Source organism: Ziziphus jujuba, chromosome 8, assembly GCF_031755915.1.
Source record: "Ziziphus jujuba cultivar Dongzao chromosome 8, ASM3175591v1".
NCBI classification, from domain to species: domain Eukaryota; kingdom Viridiplantae; phylum Streptophyta; class Magnoliopsida; order Rosales; family Rhamnaceae; genus Ziziphus; species Ziziphus jujuba.
Window position 1 is genome coordinate 2,954,065 of NC_083386.1, and position 24,131 is coordinate 2,978,195.

The window sequence follows — 24,131 nt, forward strand, 5'->3', positions numbered from 1 at the left end:
GGATGTACATGACACCGACCCAGATAGAACCCTAAAACGCTTGAATATATAACTAATTAGCATTTGAAGCTTGCCAGAGTAAACTAAAACTCCATCAAATTAATTTCCAAATAGGTAGTATTTTAATTTTGGGCTAACTAAACTTTTGGCCGTCTAGTTTGCCTTCAATTTCAATTAAGTGCCCCACGTTTCAATTTTTTCAATTGAGTGCCTTGATTTTCACTTTTGTTTCAATTTAGGTCTTCATTTTTATTTTTTATTTTTTATTGGAATCTTTAAATTAGTTTATCAATATAAGCATTGTATATTTAACCAATGGTAGAAAATTTTATTTAGTTTTTAATATTTTAAGTTAGTAATTTTTTTAATTTTTAATATGACATTTATTTTGAATAAAATTTTCATAAGATTTTATTTTAAGAAAACGAGAATTTTAATTAAAAAATTGAAAATGAGCCTAAACTGAAATTAAAATGAAACTGGAATAGGCACACAATTAAAAAAAAAAATTAAAGTATAACATGCAAAATAAAATCGATTAGTCGATGTGGATAGAATTTTTATTATTTACGTCACCATATTTTGTTTTCGAAGATAAGCTCAGAAATAGTTGCTTGGATATTAGTTTTGATGGATATTATATAAAAAAAATTAAAAATTGCTAATACAGTAAGTAGAATATTTTATTATGATAACTTTCTTGCAAGGAAATAATCCCAACAAGATAGAGTACAAGTAGCCAAGTCTATAAACATTAATGCTGCATGCATGCACAATGCACTTGCAATATTTACAGCCTTATTCTTAAAAATATATACACAGATAGACATATATGGATATATATATATATATATTGGCATAACTGTGAGTATATATAGTTTATTTTATATATATACATATATGTATATAATGCATGAAATTGATACAAATATGCTGCAACATTAAGAGGTGAACATATCAAGGGATAAACACCAAGGTCATTGTTGCTGAATATTTGTAGGGATAATCTTGCCTCATGGACGCAGAAGTGTAACATCCTATCCCAGTGTTATTGTAACGTTCATTTTTAATCGAGGGTGTGACATACTTCCAAATACCACTAGGATCGCAACGGTGAGGCTTTTGAATCTCAGTGAAAACCTACATATATTAATTAATTAGATTCAATTATATAATAAGCTTAAATAATAAAATGTATTTATAGATAATTAAAGATATTAATTTATATTATGAGGTTGCTGGTAGTGATAGTATTTAAGTAGCTATATTTATATATATATATAGACATAGATATGTATACTTACTATCTTCTAGTAGGGTCGTCGGTTCGCAACCAGGGAGCCTCTTCTCCCTTATTGTTGTTAAAAAGTTAAATAATAATTATAATAAATAATTTATAGTTTCATGATAAAGTAGGTGATTTAAGAAATGTTTGTAAGCGGATCCTTAATATGAAGGAAAGCATTATTAACCTTATCAATTAAATTACTTTTGTTGACTAAAGTGGAAGGCAAGCAATTAAAGCTATCATGATGGACTGACAAATTCAATTTGAACTTTACCATTTTAAGAGAATTCAATTTCAAGTTGAAATCGACCAAATGACACTTTTCAAGCCCGCATTTTAAACATTTTTTTTCATATATTATCCAACAGTTGTTGCAGCCGCGGTACAAAACGGTGGCGTGTGATCCCACGTGGAGGAAAGTAGCCCACTGGCCATTTTGAATCTGGATAGGGTACTGGGGTCCTTGGACATGGTCCAGCCAATCATGGTCCTTAAAATATGTTAAGGTATCTCTAGTAGCATTATAAATTGGGGTTTTATTGAAAACTAACCACTTTACAAATCACTTTTTGAAAAATAGCAAAATTTTTTTTTAAAAATTTTAGCCTACTTTTAGTACATCAGGACCAAAATACCCTTTGTACTTTTTTTTTTTGGTTCTTTTTTCTCTACCGAAATGCAACTTTCTTTTATTTTGTTGTTTTTGGTTTTTTTTTTGTCCTTTCCCTTTTCCTTTCAAAACACAACTAGGGCTTTCGAACAAAGCTAAACTTTCCCTTTCCCTTTAGAAACACACCAGTGCCATTTTCACTTCAAGCAAAATTGTCCTCCCATTCGCCGATGTCATGGAAGAACCAGTTTTTGGAAAATTGTCCTCCCTCCCCATGCCCATGCGATGTTGTTTGATTTTCGTCTTTGAGCAGAGAGACAAGTTTCTGGAAAATCAAAATTAGCTTGCAAATTTCTATAGAAGGTCCACATTTTCGTCAGTTAGTTTGCCGAAGAAGAAAGTGAAGGAACCGTGAAAAAAGAAAGTGAAGGAATCGCTGAAGAAGAAAGTGAAGGAATAGCTAAAAGAGGTAAGAGTTTTAAGAACTTTTTTTTGACTAAAAATATGGACTGAAAATCAGATTGTGGAATGTAGGGGCCACGTGAAGCCGATTTTCTTCTACATACAGTCTCTCTCTCTTTCTTTTTCTCTCTGCCTTTGTTAGCTTCTATCACTCTCACAAGAACACTAAGCTTAGGGACTCACACACTTAGATCTGAAATCCACAAACCCCAAAATTTTTTAGTTCCTAGGATGATCTGGGTAAGCATTTTTCTCTTCTATACTAGCAGTTTTGTTTTCGTTTTGTTTTCGTTGTTAATTCGCTGTTTATGGTTTTGTGGAATTGTTTACTTGTCTTTGATTCGGGAAATGGTAGGCAATCTAAGAAGTAGAGCTTTGGTCCTGCTCTTGGCTTTTAAATGTGGTGTTTTTGGGTTTAGGGTGGTGGTGCTGCATTTTTGGGGGCTCTATGTTTGTCGATGCTCGAGTTTGAAATGAGTTTAATGTGAGTATGTTGATGGAAGCTTATAGTTGCTATTGGGTTTGTGATCTTGTTCATGTAATCTATGATTTAGTGCTTTAATTTTGTCAATTAAGTGATTTAAGTGGAATGAGCTACTAGTTCTTTGTGGGGTGAATATTTGTGGGGTTCTGCTAAATTGAGTTAATACTCTGTTTGGGTCGAGAGAAAATGTGAGAAAAGAAAATGTAATCTTGTTCATGTAATCTTCGTCAACTGCATGTAGTTACCTCATATCCTGACATCTAAAGTATTGTCATTTTTTTGGATGTTTGGATAGAAAGAAAAGAAAAAGAAAAAGAAAATAGAAAGGATGTTTCTCTTTTTCATTATTGTAGAGTTATTAGTTAAGCATTTCTGATCCTAGTTTTTGAAAATTTTGTGTAACCCCATTTCTGATCTTTAGGTTGCTGTAAAGTTTCTCTTCTTTCTTGCAAACTTTTGTTCTTTAGGTTGCTGTAAGGTTTCTCTTCTTTCTTGCAAACTTTTTGTTCTTAGTTTTGAAGCTTTTGTACTATTAATTAATATATTTTTGATCATTGAATTTGTTTTGTTCGATTTTGATTTCCTATTAATGAGTTCTGTTCTTTCTCTTTGTTTTGGACTACGGCAAGAAAATTTCAGTTACTTTGACAAATCATATTCTCCTCCAACTCCAAACATTAGGCTCAAAAAATATCAGCTACATTAAATATAATCAAAACAATATAATAGTACAAACTCAAGAAGAAAATACATTTAATAATATATAGGGAATACAAATTGAAAAGCAAAAAGCTGTAGATGATATAGTGCATAATTAAGTAGAATGTCTAAATCAATGCCTGATTAACAAAGTAGCATTCACCAGCTTTATCAACTTGATGGTTGATGCACAGGGCATTCTAAAAATACACGCCTCCAAGTCACTAACTATTTTTTCTTTTTTTCTTTTTTTTTTTTTTGTTTGGGTAAACTCCAAGTCACTAACTTAAGTCAAAATTAAAACTGTCTTAAAAAAAAAAAATCAAACATGCCTGATCTTCCAAATCCTTATTGCAAAAAATACAACATTGAATTTAAATCTTATTTTTATTATTATGTGCTCAAAACTTAAGAGGAAAAAAAACTCTAACTTTTCATATATCTATTAAGCATTTGTTTATCATGCAAAACTAAGTTAGTATCTTTTTTTTTTTTTTTTTTTATAATTTAACTCTTTCTCTAGCAAACAATTCATAATTTTCATAAGGAGAAGATTAAAATACATTGAAATTTAGTTGTAGTTGAAGCTTTTAGGTATGGATTTTAGTAGACTACATATATATATATATATATATATATATATATATATATATATATGTTAAAACAACTGTATTTAGAACACGCAATTTTGATTGGCCATCGACTAGGCATAGCTTAGAAAATATGTAGCAGTAGTGCTTTGATTAGATTTACGATGATTAGATTTACGAGATACACTTGAGCTAGCTTGCCATTTCTTGCCACCAAAAGGAATAAATAAATTCCTTATAGCTATTAGCAGACGAAATTAAACAAATTAATAAGACAAGTAATGGAATATATATAAAATGAAATATTATATACATAGGAAGAAGTAAGAACTATCATCATCTTCATTTCTTTATCCTAGTTTGGAAAACCAATACAAAAACTTGAAAGAGCTAGCCACAACCCATTATCAAAAAAAAAAAAAAAAAAAAAAAAAAAAAACACTAAGGCAATCCTTCTTTGTTCGTCTTGTAAATGTCATTTGTAAATAATTCACCTTTATTTTATTCATGTTATTGGGGATGATGATGGTCAGCTTGCAATCCTTAATTTATATCTATAAATATAACAAGGGGATAGATTGTCAGGTCCAAAACAGCAAAATTAAAATATTGCAAATAATTTTATTTATGCTATGCTAGTGAGTGAGTGTTATTATGGCTGCATAAAAAAGAAATAGAGAGAAATGGAAATGGGGATTGGTGTTATGGTTTAATATTCCTACTTCAGTATTCCTACTTCTTGATCCAAGAAACAAAATAAAACCTTTTATATTGCCCTTTGAAATATATAAAAAGTGAGGAAATCTGGAAATTTTATGCAATGATTTTGTCCTTAATTTATTTTTTTATTATTTTGTATATTTTTGTAGTTATTTAGTTGTTAGTAGTTCTTGTGGTTTTTTTTTCTGTTGGTGGAAAATTTCCAAATTTCTCATATGCTCTTGTTCATTTGAATAGAAATCAAAGAAAGAATATACAAGGAGACATTTATCTATTTGAACCTCCAGGCTCCATCTTATCATTAGCTAGGTAAGCAGTATCCTGTGCCCTTTCATATGCACATCTTACACATATAATATGCTAAGTTTGATTGCTGCATGGTTACTAATATTGATTTTCTATTTCTTTCAGCATTGGAGGAGCAAGTGATGGACCGACCAGAAAATTGAAGCACAAAATTTGCGATCGTAAAGTTACAAGTGCAAGCTGATAAAATTACTCATACACTCACAGATATAGAGAAAGAGAGAGAGAGATATATATAAATAGATAGAGAAGCATTGGTGGTGGTTTGTCCCCCATTAATGTAAGTTGCTTCTCTGAACAACATTGAAAGTATTTTGCAAAATAATTTCGCTTTAATGTAACAAACTTATCTGAAAACCTTTAGTTGTGTTATATTGAATGAGTTTTAGAATTGTCGATAATATCCATGATGGATTATTTTAGAGATGATAAGTCATCTCTTTATAAATTGCTCAATTTTGAACCTTTGTCATTATGTGCTATGCTTATAATATTGTGTTATTTGGTGTGATAGAAATGTTTGTGTTGCATGGTTAGAATGTGAAATGTGAAATTAAAACTATTGTGAAGTTGTGCTTTTGTTTGAATTTAATGGGAGATTTGAATGTGAAACCATAATATATCTATAGGTTATCCTTAGGAAGCAATGTATAATGTACAATACTATATAGAAGATATTGTAGCTTTTAAATCCACATAAACTCTGGTTCGAAAAGATTCTTTAGCCATTTTCATTATATTGTTATACAAATCCCGTTAGGTGTATGTCATTTAGGTTTTGGAAAATTTTCCACCCGGAGGAAAATATTTCCTCTTTTTTTCCTCCTGGAGGAAATTTTTTCCTCGAGGTGGAAAACTTTTTCCTCCAGGCGGAAAATGTTTTCTTCCTGGAGGAAACTTTTTCCTCCAGGAGGAAAATTTTTCCTTTAGGCAGAAAACTTTTTACTCCAGGAGGAAAAATTTTCCTCCAGGAGGAAAAACTTTTCCTCCAGGCGGAAAAGTTTTTCTTCTAGGCAGAAAAGTTTTTCCCCCAGGCTTTCCTCGTGTCAGAAAAAACGGTTCCTCCATCTGTTATGCTTTGTTGTATTTGATTTGCAGATAAATGGATTCAGATTACTAACGAAGGTTTTGGGACTCAGAGATATCAAGGGCAAATGTTAATTGTAGATCGAACTTCTGGAAAGCCGTGTCGGATATTAAGTTCAAGTTGACTCCAGCCTAAATAAAGAAGTTTGAGGATAGCTATTTTGGCCACTTTTTGAAGGCCAACGAGATACAATTTAGTGGCCACATCGTCAACAGCATGCTGTATAGGCAGTATGTTTGCGATAACAAGAATTCTATGGTATTCAAATTTGGAGGGCATGGTGCTAGATTTACACGGAGAGACTTCACCATAATTACAAGTCTACGGTTTGGTTACGAATCCAATAGGCGAGTTAACATCTCTACTCGTATTAGTGACACGTATTTTGGTGGAAAGCAAAAGGTCGCTAACTCGGAGATAATCGAAGCTTTCATGACCGCACAGTGTCAAGACGATGATGAAGCCGACGATGATAGATTGAAGTTGGCTTTATTATATTTCCTAGAGAAGGTTCTTCTAGGCAAGAAAAGCATGGCCATCGCACCTCATAATCACTTGGAGATGGTGGACGATTTAGAGTACTTCAATAACTATCCATGGGGTACTTTATCATATACTACCACCATTAGATCGTTGAAGAGTGCTTTGAGCATAGAGAGTCCATGGCTTTAAACAAGTCAAAGAGTTATTGTCTTTGTGGGTTTCCTTTGGCTTTCATGGTAAGTTTGTTACACTATTATTTAAAGTTTGTTACACTTGTATTTATGGTGTGTATTTCGTTACTTATTTATTATTAATTAATTGTTTGACAGATTTGGGGTTTTAAGACAATTCTTTCGTTAGGTCAAGCATTCGGAAAGAACTTGCCGGACATGGCATTCTCTCGAATTCTTAATTGGCATATTTCATAAGTGCCAAGATTTGAATAGGCCACTGAACTCTTCGATCATCGTGATGTAAGTATATGAGTTCTTCCACTTATATGTACATTCCAACATAGTAATATTATTTATACACTTTTGCAGTATTTGTAGGAATATTAGTATTACTTACTAATCACTTGATGATAATCCCTTTTGTCTTTTGCAGTATCCCATTCATGGCTTAATGAATGTAACTGAATTTGAGCATGCATATATCGGCAACTTGGCATGGGATGTACGTCATGACAGTACTCCATACAATGTTGCACATGCTGTCCGAGACAAGCCACTACAAGCAAGTCAAGATGAAAAAGACGAAGGTCTTCCACTTACAAGAAGTGGAAGAAGTAAGAAACGGAAAGAGGCATCTGTGAAAATTATGGGTAAAGGAGGGAGGTGGCAAATGGGACATAAGCCGACAGACCAGCCTTCATCATCGACTACAGGAGTTGCTGCTCATGTTCGTGTTAAACCATTGACTCCACCCCAACGTCCAACGACTCCATTCCATGATGAGGTTTGAATAAGTTGTATGAATGTTTATCTTATTTATTATTGCAAGTACTAATCATTATTGTTTCTTTTAGGTACCTTTGAGAGAGAGATTAACAATCCTTGAAGGCGAAGTGGCTAATATACGACAAGACGTTAAGGATTTAAGAATCGCCATGCTTAGAGAGGTTGCAAGTTTGGACACCAAGCTTGATAAGTTAGAAGCACTAAGGAGTGGGAGTTGGTGCTGACGGGTTGGGAGATGGAATGGAAGTGGACGTTGAAGGGGATGAAAATAAAGAAGAGTTTGGTCCCGATGCGACCCCCGTTGATAGACAGTCACGTCCATTTGTTGTAGACGATGCAAGACCAAGTGTTACGATTATCGAGAAAGTGTCTCCATCAAAGTTTCCTGTCGGGAGATGTGCAAGAAAGGTAGCAGCTGCTAAGCAAAGTATAGATATTAGGAGGCGGGATAGGAAGGCGGTAGCAACTATTACAACTCCTTATAGTGTTAGAGGCTTGTGGAAAAAACTACAGCGCACTTTACCCGGTGCATTTTCTACTTCGTAGTTCGACCCATACAAACCAGTACCCACACGACCTGTAAAATTTTTTGACCAATTTATGAAGTCCGATTGGGCGGCAAAGGTTGATATGGACATTTTGACTGCGAGTAAAGCCTTTTTCCAGTTGCTTATAACCAGTGAGAAGTGGCTGAATCACGATGTAAGTATTTTTCGATCAAGATTTTTATTTTATAATTTGATAAATTCCATAGATAGTCGTTCAACTGCATGGATGTAATTTAAAATTAACTCGTCTTTCAATGCAGCATATGGAAGTCCTGCCTTACTTATTTTGTGTACATGCCAATCGATTTTCTGATGTTTTTTATCCTAGTTTTGAGGTAATAGATGGAGGATTTTGGGTAAATAAAGGCCAGGTGTCCTATATATTGCTATTGTGATTTTAGGTAACTAATAAATTATTTTGTTGTAAGTATACATTGAGCAGTGTTATGGAAAGTTCCTCGCCAATCCATCTAAGTTCCAATTCTCATACGCAATGCAAGAATATGTGCTGGGGATTCGAATGAAGGAGTCGAAGCCATGGAAATGCATAAATCATGTACAATATACATGTCCAAATTGTGTAATGTTAACTATTCATGTGCCTTCATTTATTTGTTGTGCTAACTGAAATCTTGTAGTATTGACAGTTGTTGATTCCACTAAACAAGCGCAACATACATTGGCTGGTAGGGCACGTGGACTTGAAAAAGCGTCGTATGACTGTATATGACTCAGATAAGGCTGGCAACTGAAACAGGGGAGAAATTTATTTCCAGAAATTATGCATAATGTTACCATATTTACTGCGGTTTGCATCCTTTTATGAGCAACGGTCGGATCTTATAGACTTCGTTGATGAGTTTACATTTGAATTGGTACAAAATACCCCTCAACAAAGTAACTGGTAAAACCCCTTAATATGTACATGTTTGTTGAATAAATATTAACTATTGAATATGGTTCTAATAATACTAATATATGTTATAATAATTGTTTTTTTGTAGTGGTGACTGTGGCATGTTTACACTCAAGACCATCGAGTTTTTACATGCTAGATTACCAGTGACATTCACATAAGATGACATGGAGTTCTTTAGGAAGAAGTATGCATATGAGGCTTACAACAAATAACTAAGCATATGAGCTGAGTGGTGATGCATTTTTCTTTCCTTTTGTCATGTTTATAGATGCAAATTCTTTATTATATTTGACTTTTAATTGTAAAGATAATGGTGGCTTATAATGTTCATTTAACCAAGATAACAATGTGGTATTGATGTAAGGATAAGTAATTGACCTTATAGGAAATGTGCCGTGTTTATTTATTAGAATTCCATTATGCACAAATGCCTTACGAGCTCAATTGCAAATTTTAAAAAAATTTCCGCTTGTCGGAAAATATTTCTTATGGGCGGAAAAATTTTCCTCCAGTCAGAAATCCCATATGGAGATAAATTGAAGCCTCTGGATAAATTTCCGCCAGGCGGAAAATTTTTCCTCCAAGCGGAAAATTTTTCCTCCAAGCGGAAATAGTTTTCCTCCTGTTGGAAAAAATTTGCTCCAATTGGAAAATCAATTTCTAATAGATTATATAAGTTAATAGTAGGGTAAAAAAAATCGAGAGTGGAGACAAATATTATATAAGATGAAGATGGAATTAACAAAAAATGTAGTGACATTTAAAATCAATAACCATTTTAAATAAAAGAAAAAATTATATATGTTTGTTTTTCTTTTCAAAATCATTTGGACATTTCATAAAATGATATGTAAACTAAAGATTTAAAATCAACTCCAGAAAGCCTCTTTTCATTTGGGATTAAATTCAAAAAAAAAAAAAAAAGATTGCTAATAAATCTTCCACCGTGGAGTAGAAAATATTAATCCAATATATGAAATAATTATCAAAACATATTAAACCATAACACTAAATTAAAACTTTCTAATCCGAAGCATAAGACAATGGATTCGTACATCTCTGCCTATAATGTCCAACACAACCGCATTGGCTACATCTACGTCCAATAACATCTTCACCTTCGGATGGTATGCGTTGCATCCTCGGCCTACCAGCTCGCCTATGTGTCCATCTTGGTGGAAGAACAATACGACTTGCCACGTCATCTGGGACATGCCACTGTTTTTCATCTAACAAAGGGTAAATGGACTTAGCATAAGCTGCACGATATGCATTTGCGGTGTAGTAATGAGAACACATGCCATAAGGAGCAATTTTGCGGTCTCTACAAGCGGCAATACAATGATTACAAGGATATTGATCAAGATCGAAGACTTTACATGAGCATGTTTTTGATTGGAGATTAACTGTACCCCTCAAACTCCCACCTTCCACAAGAAATTCATGCATATTAATGGCTTTCACACTTAATTTGATGGACTCCAAATTTCGTAGTTTGAGTTGCTCTTCCATATGGTTAGTCACAGGCTTTGTCAATTTTGCATTTGCAGTAGTCACTCATAAAACCACCTTTGCAGTAAATCCCGTATGTGCTCTATTAATGCTGCTATTGGCATCTCTCTAGCATCTAGCAAAATGCCATTCAAGCTTTTTGCAATATTGGTGGTCATGATAATGTACCTTCTACATGGACAAAGAGAACGTGCCCACCTTGTAGGGCCACATGAATGAATGTACTGGGTAGCCCTATTGTTTTTTGCCTCAATTTGCCCCATATAAAACTCAAAATCTTCAACCAAATATGCACTAGCTGCGAGCATGAAACATTGTATTATTGATTCATCTTTTGCATGTCCATTTGCTTTAATATTTCTGCTTATATGATACGTGCACAACGCATGGTATGTATTGGGAAAAACTTTGCGTAATGCCCTTTCAATAGCGGGGTGTCTATCACTCATAAACACTAAATCCGGAAAATCTCCGATGGCATCCTTGAGGTTTTGGAAAAACCATGTATATGCTTACTCGTTCTCTCCATCTCCAATGCCAAAAGCCAAAGGATATATTTGCTTATTGCCATCCATGCCCGATGCAATATACATGTACCCTTTGTATTTCCCTTTCAATATAGTTGCATCAACAGCCAACACGGGTTTTATGTGAGATTTAAATCCCCTAATGCTTGCTCCAATCGCCATAAAGAAATATACAAAATTTTTATTATCGTCTGTTTTGATACATGTAACAGTCCCAGGGTTCTTCAACACTAACTCATAACAGTAGGCATGTAACTTAGCAAAATTCTCCTCTGGAGATCCCCTAACAATGTTAAGTGCATACTCTTTACCTCTCCATGCTTTGTTGTAGCTTATATTCACCCCATATTTCTGCAAAAAATCATGTTGAATTTCTTTGGGTTTGTAAACACGTGCAATACCTTCATATTTAGATTTGATACATTGCCCAATAACCCGGCTACTGGCCTGCTTATGTTCTCGATGCACGATATCTAACGAGCAACTGTGTACATTATCAAAAATTCTCACAACAAATATTTCTCCATTTTTAAATGTGGTTGCACGTAGTCGCCATTTACAAGTATTTTCCAAGCATACAACCTCATACCGTTGTGTAGTTGACCGTGTCACCTTGAACTCCTTATTTTCTCGCATGCAATAGATACTCAATTTATTCTGTAAGTCACGTTTGTTGCCAAATAATTGTCCAACTACTATGCTCTCATAGCCAGTGAACTTTGATGAAAATATGGCCATAGAACCACTTCTGTTGCTTGATGATATGTGGTCACTTGTAGCACGATGAACCCTAACATCATCAACTCCTTCATTGTTCATTTTAGGATGCATATCATTATCATTGTCCGGCAACTCATGATCAAAATCTCCATCATTATGATCAACATTATCCCCTGCTGCATTGTAATTCTCATCATGATCAGTATTATGCAACTGCTCATACTCCTCATCGTTAGGAAATCGTTCAGCATAGTCACCTCCAACATCAACTCCTTCGTGGATGTTAAATGATGTCCAGGCCCCATGAACATCAACTTGATCTCTAAACTGAGTTTCTTGAACCATAATTTCCTGAGATGTAGCCTGAATAGGTTCAGTACCGGAAGCTTGTGGTAGACGAATGAATATTACTCCCACTATCGAAAGCAAATGCTGTTTGATGAACATTTCTACATACATGTTCAACTTTTGAAATCACCTCAACATACAATGGAGGCCGCATCATTGTCATTCCTCCATTCCTCACTTCTTGAAGAAAGCATTTCACATCCCTATCACATCGTATTTCTGTAGGATACAACTTTTCTGCACATCGTCCATATATCCATTTTAGGTTTAGCAAATATTCATTTTGATCTATCTCAATAGAATTGAAAATCTCATCCTCTAACTCTGATGTTGTGCACCTCTTGCCAACGGAAACCATTATAGTTTTACCATTTCGATATTCCCAGTTACCACCATCATTTTGTACCAATGTTCCATTGTATAAAAACGCAATTATAATATCATCATCTTCCATTTTACTACAAAATTAAATGAATAACGTTAAACTAAATCAATAAATATATAAAATTTTGAATAATACTAAACAAATATATTAACTGTATTAAAAAAGTTGTTTTTGTTTTTTTTTTTTCCGCCAAATATAACTTTTTCCTACTGGCAGAAAATTGGCGAAAAATTGGTGAAAAATTAGCGAAAAATTTGCGAAAACTGACAAACTGGAGGAAAATGGTGGAAGTTCATCTTTTTCGCCAAATTTCCTCCGTTTTTACCGTTTTTCGCAATTTTTCAGTTTTACACAAAATTTCTCCCATTTCCCCCATTTTCAAACCATATGCCACCTAAATATCTTTAAAATCATATATAACAGCTCATAAATTAATTTCTTGCATACCCATATTAAATAAAAAGCTTAAAAATTCCAAAACTAACAAAAAATACAAGAAAAAAGACAAAGAGAAAAAAGAAAAAGAAAATACATATTTCCTTAGTTTCATCTAATAAGAAAAAAGATAAAATTTTTATCTGAGTTTAGTTTCAGATATGAGAAAATACAAAAAAATGAGAGTAAGAGGAGATGAGATGCAAAGAGTGGCCTTAGAAAAACCCTTACACGAACGGCTGTGTAGAGGAAGAAGGAAAAGGTAAAAAAAGCCTTTTGCGTAATTTTCAATTTTATAAGGATATTTTTGTTCTAAGGTGGCTATTTTTAAAAAAAAAATTTTTTTTGCTATTTTTCAAAAATAGAGTTGTAAGGTGGCTATTTTTCGAAATAACCCTTATAAATTGTGCCTAATGTAACAACACTTCCATCATCGCTGTACCACTCCTTGAGTTGCTACACCAAAAACTGTTCGGCCTTCTCATGGTTCTTCCCTGATTTCTTCAGGTTGTATGCCAAGCAAGCCCTGCCTTTGCGGGTGATTACTTGTTTATCTGGAAAATACTTCCTCACAGTTTCATCGGTCACTGGTTCTCCAAACACGTTCGGAGTTGCCATGATATGGGTTTGAAAGTTCGAGAGATAGTTTTTAGAAAAATATAATAACCCTGTATATTAATATTTTTTTAATCAACAATTATAACATCATCATATATATTACAATTTTCTAATGGTGTTAATATATAAGATAAAAGTTGTTGCTACACAATATTGAATGTGTATGTATATATATGAGAAATTTTTCTATACACAATGTACATTAAGGTGGAGTACACATAACCAATAAAACAGGACCATGTATTCTAACCATTTTATAAAAATGGTTAGAATACGTGGTCTTTTTTTATTGGTTATGTGTACCAATAAGGATTCCACTTTGATACACATTGTGTATAGAAAAATTTCTGGTGATACTTTAATTATTAATTCAAATTAAACTAAAAATCTAATTCAAAATTTTGGCAATTACGTTTTTTACATTATTATGTCTCTCCTAATTAATCATTGTAGTTTTCGAGAAGATCAAATGTGATATTTGAAAGAGAGGTTCTTTTTTGCAATGCAAAATGGGTTCTATACAGTCCCATTAAAAATTTAATGACAAAAATATCATTATTTATTTTTTAGTTTATTCCTTCATCTTCTCCATCTTCCTTATCTCCGTTCATTCTTTCTCTCTACTGACGACCATTTCTATTTTCTCACATTAATTTCTTTATAAACTCAAAAACTATTTATTGGGAAATTAAAAAAAACAAAAGAAAACAAAATCTATTTATTTCAGATCATCATTCTTTTTCTTGTTAAGGATAAACTAAATCCATAGTAATCGGATAAATACCAAAGTTTCTGAACAATGGTGCTCTTGTGTGATAATCCCATACGGTACTTTAAATTTTGCTAATCTTAAACTAGAATATTATATAATGGGTTCGGACAAACAGTCTGGTTTGGTTCTGGGGCATGATACAAGATTTCTTTACTCCCACGATCTCTTCTTCACCAAGTGATTCTCCACCGGCCGGCTCCTCCACATCTTCTGCCATTTTCACCTTGAGTCCACTGTCCTCTGGTGTCTCTCTCTGGCAAAGCCATTATCCTTCACGTCTTCGTATGCATGGGTGGTTAAGAAAAGTAGTGTTTTCTTTATTATTATTATTATTAGAAAAGAATATACAATATTTAACAAGGGTATTATTGAAATTTAAAACTAAAGGGACTGTGAAAAGTTTTTTCAGCGGTGAAACTAGCAATTCTCTATTTGAAACCACATCAAGGCCTAAGGGCTATAGCCATCCAAGACTTTTTCTTCGAAATGTGACAAGCTTTCTCTTTCACATTTATTTGTGGTAGTGGTACGTGAAATCATATGGAGTGCGATGACACCGCATTACCGACATAATAGTTTAAGTTTTTCTTCTCCATTAAATTTCCATATGGTGAAAAACTTATAAACAACCATATTGTATAGGTAACATGGTGTCACCAACTACTTATAATAATTTTTTTTTTTTAAGATCTATATATTTTATTTTATCATAATGTGACATGGTGATACAATTTAATGCAAGATTTTCTCCTAATGGGCTTACATTTTCTCCTAACAAGGCCATGGGCATCCCAAGACTTTTTTTCTTTTAATCAAAATATGTGGGGCCTTCAAATGTATGTGATGTCCCTTCCATATCTATTTGTGGTAATTACTAATATGTGAAACCACATGAAAGCCTAGCGATTGATTTGGAAAAAAAAAAAAGGGCCGAGTTTGGCCATGGCGGCCGTCCCAAGACTTTTTCTTTTCATGGTAATTGTCCCAAGACTGTTACTCCAAAATGCGTAGGGCCTTTAAATGTATTTGATGTCTTTTTCTACTATAGTTCTTATATCATGTAGATATCCTTGTCTTGTCAAGATGCAGATGTTGAATATTTTCACTGGATTACATGCAAGTGATCTTCTTTCAAATTTTCAGTATCCATATTTTAACAAAATATAGATCCACATAGTAGAATTTTCCATGATGTCTACCAAAAACCATGTACAAAGTAATTCATTAAAAAAAAAGAAGAAGACCATGTATAAAAGTCTACTGAAAAAAGAAAAGAAAATTGCGGTAGTCATTTACATGTGCGCTATTGTACTTTGCAAAAAAACTCATGCATTAAGCTATCATGCAATATGTGATATGATCCGTTAATTTTTTATAACTTAATTTTATTTAAAAAATCACACAACAATATTTAAATGAATATAATCAACACACATATATACTTAGTTAATGGTTATTAAGGAAAAGATATAATCAAGACATAACCATATTTACAAAATTAAATACTAAATTTATGTACACTGAATTTTTAATGATTTTCTCATATTACAAACCTATCCATTAATAAAAATTCAATAATACCCTTAAACCAAAAAAAGAAAAAAAAAATACACCACTCTGTGTACTTTTGAATTATATAAATTAAATATTACTGTTTCCACTGGGATAAATATACGGAATCAAAATATCCAAATTATGTATAACGCGAACAAGAGGCTGTTGTCTTACCCTGTCAAAATAATTGGGTTATGTAAACTGGGCATGAAATTAATTATGTGTTTCGTAATAGGCCTGCATCTATTGTTCTCATGCAAAATGGAAACCTTAAATGTAAAATTATTAACACCAAAATCAAAAGAGATTTAACCACCTACTAGAAAAAGATGTCACTTACTAACAAACCTAAACATTGCAGATTAGAGTATGCCAAAGCAAAAGAGAGCAATCGAGAGAGATTCCAACACTCAAAAACACAGAAAAAAAAATAAAAAATAAAAATCTTATGGGTCTCAGACCCATAGGACTACCTAGTGGTGGTGGCCCTTGCCATAAACTTCAAAAGAGAGCAGCTTTCTTCCAACAAGAATACAAGCTGCATTAGATCTTGTGAAAAAAGGACATGTAAAGGACTAGAAAATATATGAAAAAGAGAGAAGCTGTTCTCCTCCCCTGTTTTTCAATCTTGCCAATATTCCTCTGTTTCCATGTTTTAAATCCTTTCAAATATATCTCAAAGTTTAGTTATAGAAATATATGTGAATTTTCTGCTATATATATATATATATATGCTTTGAGATTTATTTTCACTAAAGGCCACGTTTAAGCTCTTCAACAGCCAACACAGGCTTTTATTATCTTCGTCGAACAATTCCATAGGAGAGAAACATCCCAAAGAGGCATCAGAACAAGAAAATGCACTCAAACTAGAAAAGAATCAGAAACTTCGAAAACAAATAGTAAGACATGATAATGAAATATAGGTTATACGTGCACTCATAGGATGATAAGATGATGAAGTTATTTATTTTTAGAAGAAAATGCACTTTAATATCTTTTGTTTTTATCCATTTTTTATTTAGCGATTGTAAATTTTTTTTTTGGAAAAATGGTATCCTCTGTTTCCAAAGCCTGTTAACTGATGTAGAAGCTTTCAGTTAAACAAGTAAAATGGACTTAACATTCACAAACAACCAGCAAAGGAAACTGCTGGAAACTCTGCTTGGTCACCAAGCTATTTCATATATTGAAGAAGATAAAATTGTCTAACCTCAAAAGGTGACAAACTGTTGCATATCAACCTAGAATTAAAACGATGCATTTTAAACAATTATTCTAGAAAGATTAAAACGGTGTGTTGTTGGTTCGTTGGTATTTTAGATCACGTAAACCTTGGCATGTGCAAGCTAACGGTCATGAGATTTGAATTGGGTTTCATTTGTCTGGTACTGTAGCACTCTGTTCTCCACGTTTTAGCATCTGTTACTGTTCATGATGAAGCTGCTGCTGCTTTGAGCGTGCTGTTGCTGCTGCTGATGCTGCCATTGTTGCGGCTGCTGCTGTTGCTGGTGCTGCCGTGCTGCTGCTGTTGGCATGTTTCTGCATGTTGTGCGGTTGTTGGTGTGTTTCTGCACCTCCATCATTAACTTTTGACAAATTCCATTAAAACAAAAAAAAATAAAAAAATGGTCTTGCTACTCATTTCATCCCTAAAATTGATTATCTATTTTCCTTTTTCTTTTTTTAAAATTTTCTTGAATTAAAATTTTTTAAAAATTGTTTAAAGCCCTTAAAAAGTAAGCGCAGCGTTTTACATTCTTGGTTTTACGGTGCCTCTCTCTTCTTCTTCTCTCGCTGGAAAATCATGCCAGAGGCTCCAACAATGGCAAAACGTATATCAACTCTCTGATCATCCTTCCCACTCTTTTCCCACAAACCCAGTACCCTTTTCTGTCACCCTCTCGAAACCCCACAAAAACCCACTTCTCATTGAAGCTTCTGCTTCTTCTTCATCCGCACAACCACAATCCCAAACCAATTGCCCCTACAAACCCATCACCACCGTTTCAGGTGGGTTAGACTTCTGTATCCATCTTTTCTTAGTCCTCATTTCTTTTCTTTTCTTTTTTTGGAAAGAAGTTATGCATTTTTATCTGCTTCCCTTTTTATTTGATTAATATCTCTTTACTACATGGCCTTGTTGGAAATATATTTCTCAAGTTGCTTATGAATTTTTGCTGAATAGACGAATGATACTGTAAATGCATGCTGAAGTAACAGTTTGCGTAATATGTTTGCTTTTTGTGGTGGTATGTCACTTCACACGGTTTCATTATGTGAGGTTACTGTTAACTCTGTTTGTGTATCTTGGCACTATAATTTGGATGCACCATTTTCGTTTTTTCCTTTCCTATTCTTTTAATTCTCTGATGTGTTAAATATTCAGTTTCATGTGCTTTTGTGTTGTATGTATGTTCTCATTTGTTAAGGTGCTAGATGACGATGGAATTGCAGCCCTTGGGGAAATTATTAGAGACCAAATGATAGATAAATTAACAAACTCCCAGAGTTACGAGGGGGGCTATGGTAACGGGGTTAACTGATAGGTCAGCTTTTGGTTTCTTGCATAACCATTCAATTATATTTCTGTTGACATCATTTGCTTACCTGCCATTCCTGTATCCAGTGATTTCACAGAAATGTTCAATAAGTTTCTTATCCTTTGTTTCCAAACTCAGGGATTTCAAGTTTGCTTCTCGGACATTTAAAGGTCCTATAGGGGAATCAAGTGTGGTGGACAAAGTGGCTCTTTTTAAGGACAAGAATAATAATATGTGCATCAAATACTTAGTTCATCATACTCGTAGACATGAGGGTAAGAGGGTTTAATTTTGGCATCAGCTGTTGATTCTTTTTATGTTTCTTTTATTTTGTGTTGACTTCTTTGTAATTTAATTTGCATAGATTAGTGATAATTTAGTAGCAGACATGGGCTAAAAGGTGTTCGTGGAACCATTGTCCAACAGGAAGATTTCCCCTTTTCTGAGGGTCGCATGTGCCCTGATTTAAGCATAAATCCTCAAGGTTTTCCAAAGTTTTATTTATTTATTTATTATTAGTATTATTATACTTTTTCTCTGTTTAGTGTAATAGATTATATTGACAATAGCATAACTTGGAGGTGATAAGACCTGAGTCTTATTACCCAAGTAGAATATATTTGGGATGCTTGTTATTATTGTATTTGGTGACTTATTTGATTACCACCTTGGTCAGATAATATATTAATATTCTATATTTTTATAATCAGTTGAATGACTGTAGGAAAGATGATAGAGCTTCTTGTGGGTAGAGCTGAGGTTTCATGTGGGAGGTTTCGCTATGGCAGTGCTTTTGGGGAACCAAGCGGTCATGCAGACACGGTTGAAGCTATAGGTGCTTCATGACTTTGCCTCTTTTATATGAATCCTCTTTTCTATTGGTTTTCTCATTTCTTAAATCATATCCTGCTTTATGACAGTCAAACACTCGTGGAGAAGGGGTTTAGCTACAATGGCAAGGATTTCATTTATTCAGGTGTTTTTGCTTCTGGCAATCATTACATATGAAGTAAACGATAGTCTAGAAATATATAATATATTGAATATCTTATAGCAGCATGTTTTTCTCTTTTCTCCTCCAAGTATCACAGGTTGCCCACTACAGGCGTATATTTTCAAAGGACCAATTTACTACCAGACGCTAAAGCATATGGTGATATTTCCTTTGTTATGCTCGTACGTGTGAAGGCTCTTATCATTGTTGAATATATGCTTTATTCTGACAATCAGCTATCCATTAAATTTGCAAGCACACAAACTATGTCACACTGAATGCTTTGAACAGAGGCTTTACTTTTGTGGACTGCATGCTTGAAACCTTGCCATATGATATGATGCTCAGTTGAAGATGAAGCATAAACCAAATCTTATGCACTGCATAATCTTGATTAGCATGTTTAGTTTTAGTTTGGGAGTATAATCTAACATTTCCCTCATGCTCAATAGAGACATGTGGTGCAGATAGGCTGCTATGGCCCACAATGACATTTAAACGTGGACCATTTTTTTTTTTTTTTCTTTTATTGTTTTCTCTTTTAGCCTCCAGGTATCACAGGTTGTCCACTACAGGCATATATTTACATGGGACCAATTTACTACCAGAAGCTAAAGCACATGGTGAGATTTCCTTTTTTTTTACAATTACTGTTCCATTCTTACATGTGAAGGCTCTTATCATTGTTTAATATATGCTCTATTCTCTGACAATCAACTATAAGATAAATTTGCAAGCACACATATTATGTTTCTCTGAATGCTTTGCGTAGGGGCTTAGTTTTGTGGACAGAATGCTTGAAACCTTACCATATGATTTGATGCTTAGTTGACAATGAAGCATAAACCAAATCTCATGCACTGCATACTCTTGAATATAGCGGGTTTAGTTTTAGTATGGGAGTATAATCTAACGTTTCCCTCATGCTCAATAGAGACATGTGGTGCAGATATGCTGTTATGGCTGAAAATGACATTTAAACGTGGACTATTGTGTGGATTTTACCCCCACAAATAGTCATAAATTTTTTCTACTTTTTTAGCTTGCAGGTATGGTGCATGGTTTTGTACATTAATTGAATACAGATCATCACTACTCTAGTTGTGTTTACCAAATCCATATTTAATTTAATCAGATATGACTTGACTTGAGCTTTTTATATATTATTAGCTTACTATTGATTGTGTGTTGCTGTTGCCATCATCAAAATGTATTATTTTTGTGTTGATGCTTTAGTACTAGGATAACTAATCATTACCATTTCTAATTCATTAACGAGTTTATGTATGTATCTTGTTGGTTTCTGTATGCACAAAAGCAACCTTGAGATATAAGGCAAACAAAACACCAGAAAGAAAAATATGTTATTTTAATGTAAATGATTTTTATTTTTATTTTTAATTATTCTAACAAGCAAGGGAAGCTTCTTTTCATTATGTTTTCATTGCAATACAACTAAAACAAGGACCCTAAATATAGACGTTCATGAAGAGTTCTAGAATTTCAGTAAAATACAAATAACCAAGAGACACATTCTAGAAACTATTGACTCAAGATTTAAATAAATTATTTAAATCTTGAACTCCCATCATGCTTCTGAAAAAGATGAATTTTTCTGCTGGTAATGCCTTCGTAAAAATATCAGCCAGCTGCTTTCTTGTTGTGCAAAACTCTAGCTTTATTTTTTCACCTTCAACAGTCTGATGAAATGATATCGAATCTCGGCATGCTTTGAGCAAGCATGGAAAACTGGATTCTTTGTTATGGCAGTGGCTGACATGTTATCACAAAAAATAGTAGCAGCTTCTTGTTCTTCTTGCAAATCTTATGTGAGTCTTCTAAGCCATACTGCTTCACAAGCTGTCGAAGTTGATGAAATGTACTTTGCCTCTGCAGGTGACAACGATACAATCTTTTGCTTCTTTGTTGACCTAGATGTGACTTTTGTTCCCAAACAAAACACATAGCCAGAAGTGCTTTTTCTATCAACAATAGAACCTGCCCAATCACCATTTGTGTAACCTTTCAGTTTACTTTCTTCTTCTTTCTTGTATAAGGTGCCAAAATTCTTTGTTCATTTTATATATCTTAGAATCCTTTTAGCTGCTGCAAAATGCTCCTTGCTTGGGCTGTCCATGAATCTGGAAACAACACTGACAGAGAAAACAATATCTAGCCTTGTGTTTGTCTGAAATAAGTAATCCAACAAGGCTCCTATAAATTGATTCATCAAATTTTCTTTTTCAATCATATCTTGATAAATTTTCACTTGGGGTCATGGGAGTTTGTGCAACATTGCATTTAGGCAAATTAAACCTTTTCAACAAATCATCTATATATTTCTCCTGGGACAAAAAATTTCTTCCTGGCTCTTGCTTTACTTGAATGCCCAAGATATACCTCATAAGATCAAGATTGATCATCTCAAATTCCTTCATCATAGCTTTTTTGAAATCTTGAATCATTTGATTATGGGTTCCCATATAAATTAAATCATCAACATAAAGGCATACAATGAGAAAATCATGTGTACCTTGCATTTTCACATAAGGTGATGGCTCATTTGGACTTTTCGAAAACCAAGTTGCTGAAAATATTGATCAATTCTGCTATTCCATACACGAGGTGCTTGCTTCAGTCCCCATGTAAAGCCTTCTAAATATGGTAAACCTTGTTTTCTTTTCCCTTGACAACATAACTAAGTGGCTGTTCAACATGCACTTCTTCTTCAATTTGTCCATTCTAAAATGCAGATTTGACATCTAGTTGGAAAACTTGAAGTTCCATCTGTGCGGCCAATGCTAAAACAGTCCTTATGGTTTTCATTCTTGCTACAGGTGCAGAAGTTTTGGAGGCTGCTGCGAGCACCCTTTGGCCACAAGTCTTGCTTTGTATTTTTGAATTGAACCATCCTCATTGAATTTTGTTTTATCCATTCTTCATCCATTGCTTTTTTCCAAGCTTGATCTTTCACAAGCTTCTTCATACTTCTGTGCCTCATGGGAAATGTAAGCAACATCACAATTTTGATAAATTTTTCTATTAAGCATACCTTCCTTGGTGGTGTTGATGAATGTGTGCCTGGATTAATGTTTTGCTGCTGTCTTAGACTTGCCGGTGGGGTGTCTTTTGCTGTCTTGGACTTTCTGGTGGAGTGCTAAATGTATTTTCCTCAATCCTTTTCGATGTTCCAGATGCTTTAAATAACGGGTTTCTGGCAGCTCCTCATGGTTCTGTTTTCAAGCTCCGTTTCCATAAAAAATGACATCTTTTGAGATTACTAGTTCCCTTGAATTAGGATTATATAAACGATATCCCTTGGGCTCTTCAGTGTACCCAATGAAGATACATTTCTCACCTTTCTCATCAAATTTTTTCCTGTTATGTGAAGGCACATGGTAGTAACAAACACAACCAAAAACCTTTCAATGATCAATCAGTGGCTTTCTCTTGAACCACGCCTCATATGGAGTCATATTTTGTACAGCATTGTAGGAGACCTGTTTAGAATATAAACTGCTAAATTGACAGCTTCTGCCCAAAACTCATTTGGCAAATTTTTTACCATTAAGCATACTACGAGCCATCTACACGATTTTGCGATTCTTTCTCTCAGCAACTCTGTTTTGCTGCGAGTTCTTCTAACTGTCAGCTGCTTTTTTATTTCATTTTGATTGTGAAAATTCATGAATTCATTTGAAGTGAATTCTTTGCCACGATCAGTTCTTGGTCTTCAATGGCTGCCCACTTTGCTTCTCAACAATAGTTTTAAATTTGATGAAACATGAACATGCCTCTGATTTGTGGTGCAAAGTATATATCCACATCATTCTTGTAAATCCTCTACAAAGAGAAGAAAATACCTCCTTCCATTGAGAGATGGAGTTCTAGTAGGACCACAAATATCGGCATGTATAAATTCAAATGGAGCTGAAGCTCTCCAAGATGTCTTTGAAAAAGACAACCTGTGGATTTTTCCATAGATGCATCCCTCACATATTTTTCCTTCCATGTGAATAGATGGTAATCCTATCACAATATTCTTTTCTTTTAACCGCTTCATTCCATTAACATTCAAATGACCATATCTCAAATGCCATAGCATAGATTCATCCATATTTTCAGACATTAAAGCTCAACCTTTTGATGACATTGAGAAAGGAAAAACTTTGTTTGAGACCATCTTTATCTGAACTATTTTCTGATTATTTTTATTGTCTATGATCACACTATATCTCCATCAAATTTTACCAGATAAACTTTTTGAATCAATTGTCCCACACTCAACAAATTCTGCGCTAAACCAGGAACATAAGAAACATCATGAATAAACTTAGATTTACCTTCATTAGTTGTGATAGCAATAACTCCTTTTCCTTCAACATTTGTAAACTTGCCATCTCCAAGCTTTACTTCATCCAAGCTAGCAAAAGTTTCTCTATTTCCTGTCATATGGTTGCTGCAGCCACTATCTAGGAACCAAATATCATGGAGTTCTTCTTGAGTATTCATGCAGGTATAAAAAAGTTGAAGACACTCATTTTTCAGAAAAATTAGCTTCCATTTTT

General features: G+C 33.8%; 1 protein-coding gene across 11 annotated transcripts in view; it reads left to right on the forward strand.

Moving 5' to 3' along the window:
* LOC107404210 (DNA-directed RNA polymerase III subunit 2) overlaps positions 1 to 22,992 on the forward strand; it is a 104,583-nt gene extending 81,591 nt beyond the window's left edge. The window contains exons 29-36 of one of the 11 annotated variants that reach the window (XR_009640390.1): positions 18,459 to 18,575; positions 18,708 to 18,844; positions 18,934 to 19,053; positions 19,294 to 19,404; positions 19,490 to 19,545; positions 19,653 to 19,745; positions 20,109 to 20,186; positions 21,460 to 21,797. The gene's annotated coding sequence lies outside the window, so the exon portion shown is untranslated. Of the gene's footprint in view, positions 1 to 18,458; positions 18,576 to 18,707; positions 18,845 to 18,933; positions 19,054 to 19,293; positions 19,405 to 19,489; positions 20,187 to 21,459; positions 21,798 to 22,400; positions 22,572 to 22,672 lie in introns of those variants that run through there. The other 10 variants (XR_009640391.1, XR_009640388.1, XR_009640389.1 and 7 more) reach the window with 10 other exon arrangements.
* The last annotated feature ends 1,139 nt before the right edge of the window (positions 22,993 to 24,131 follow it).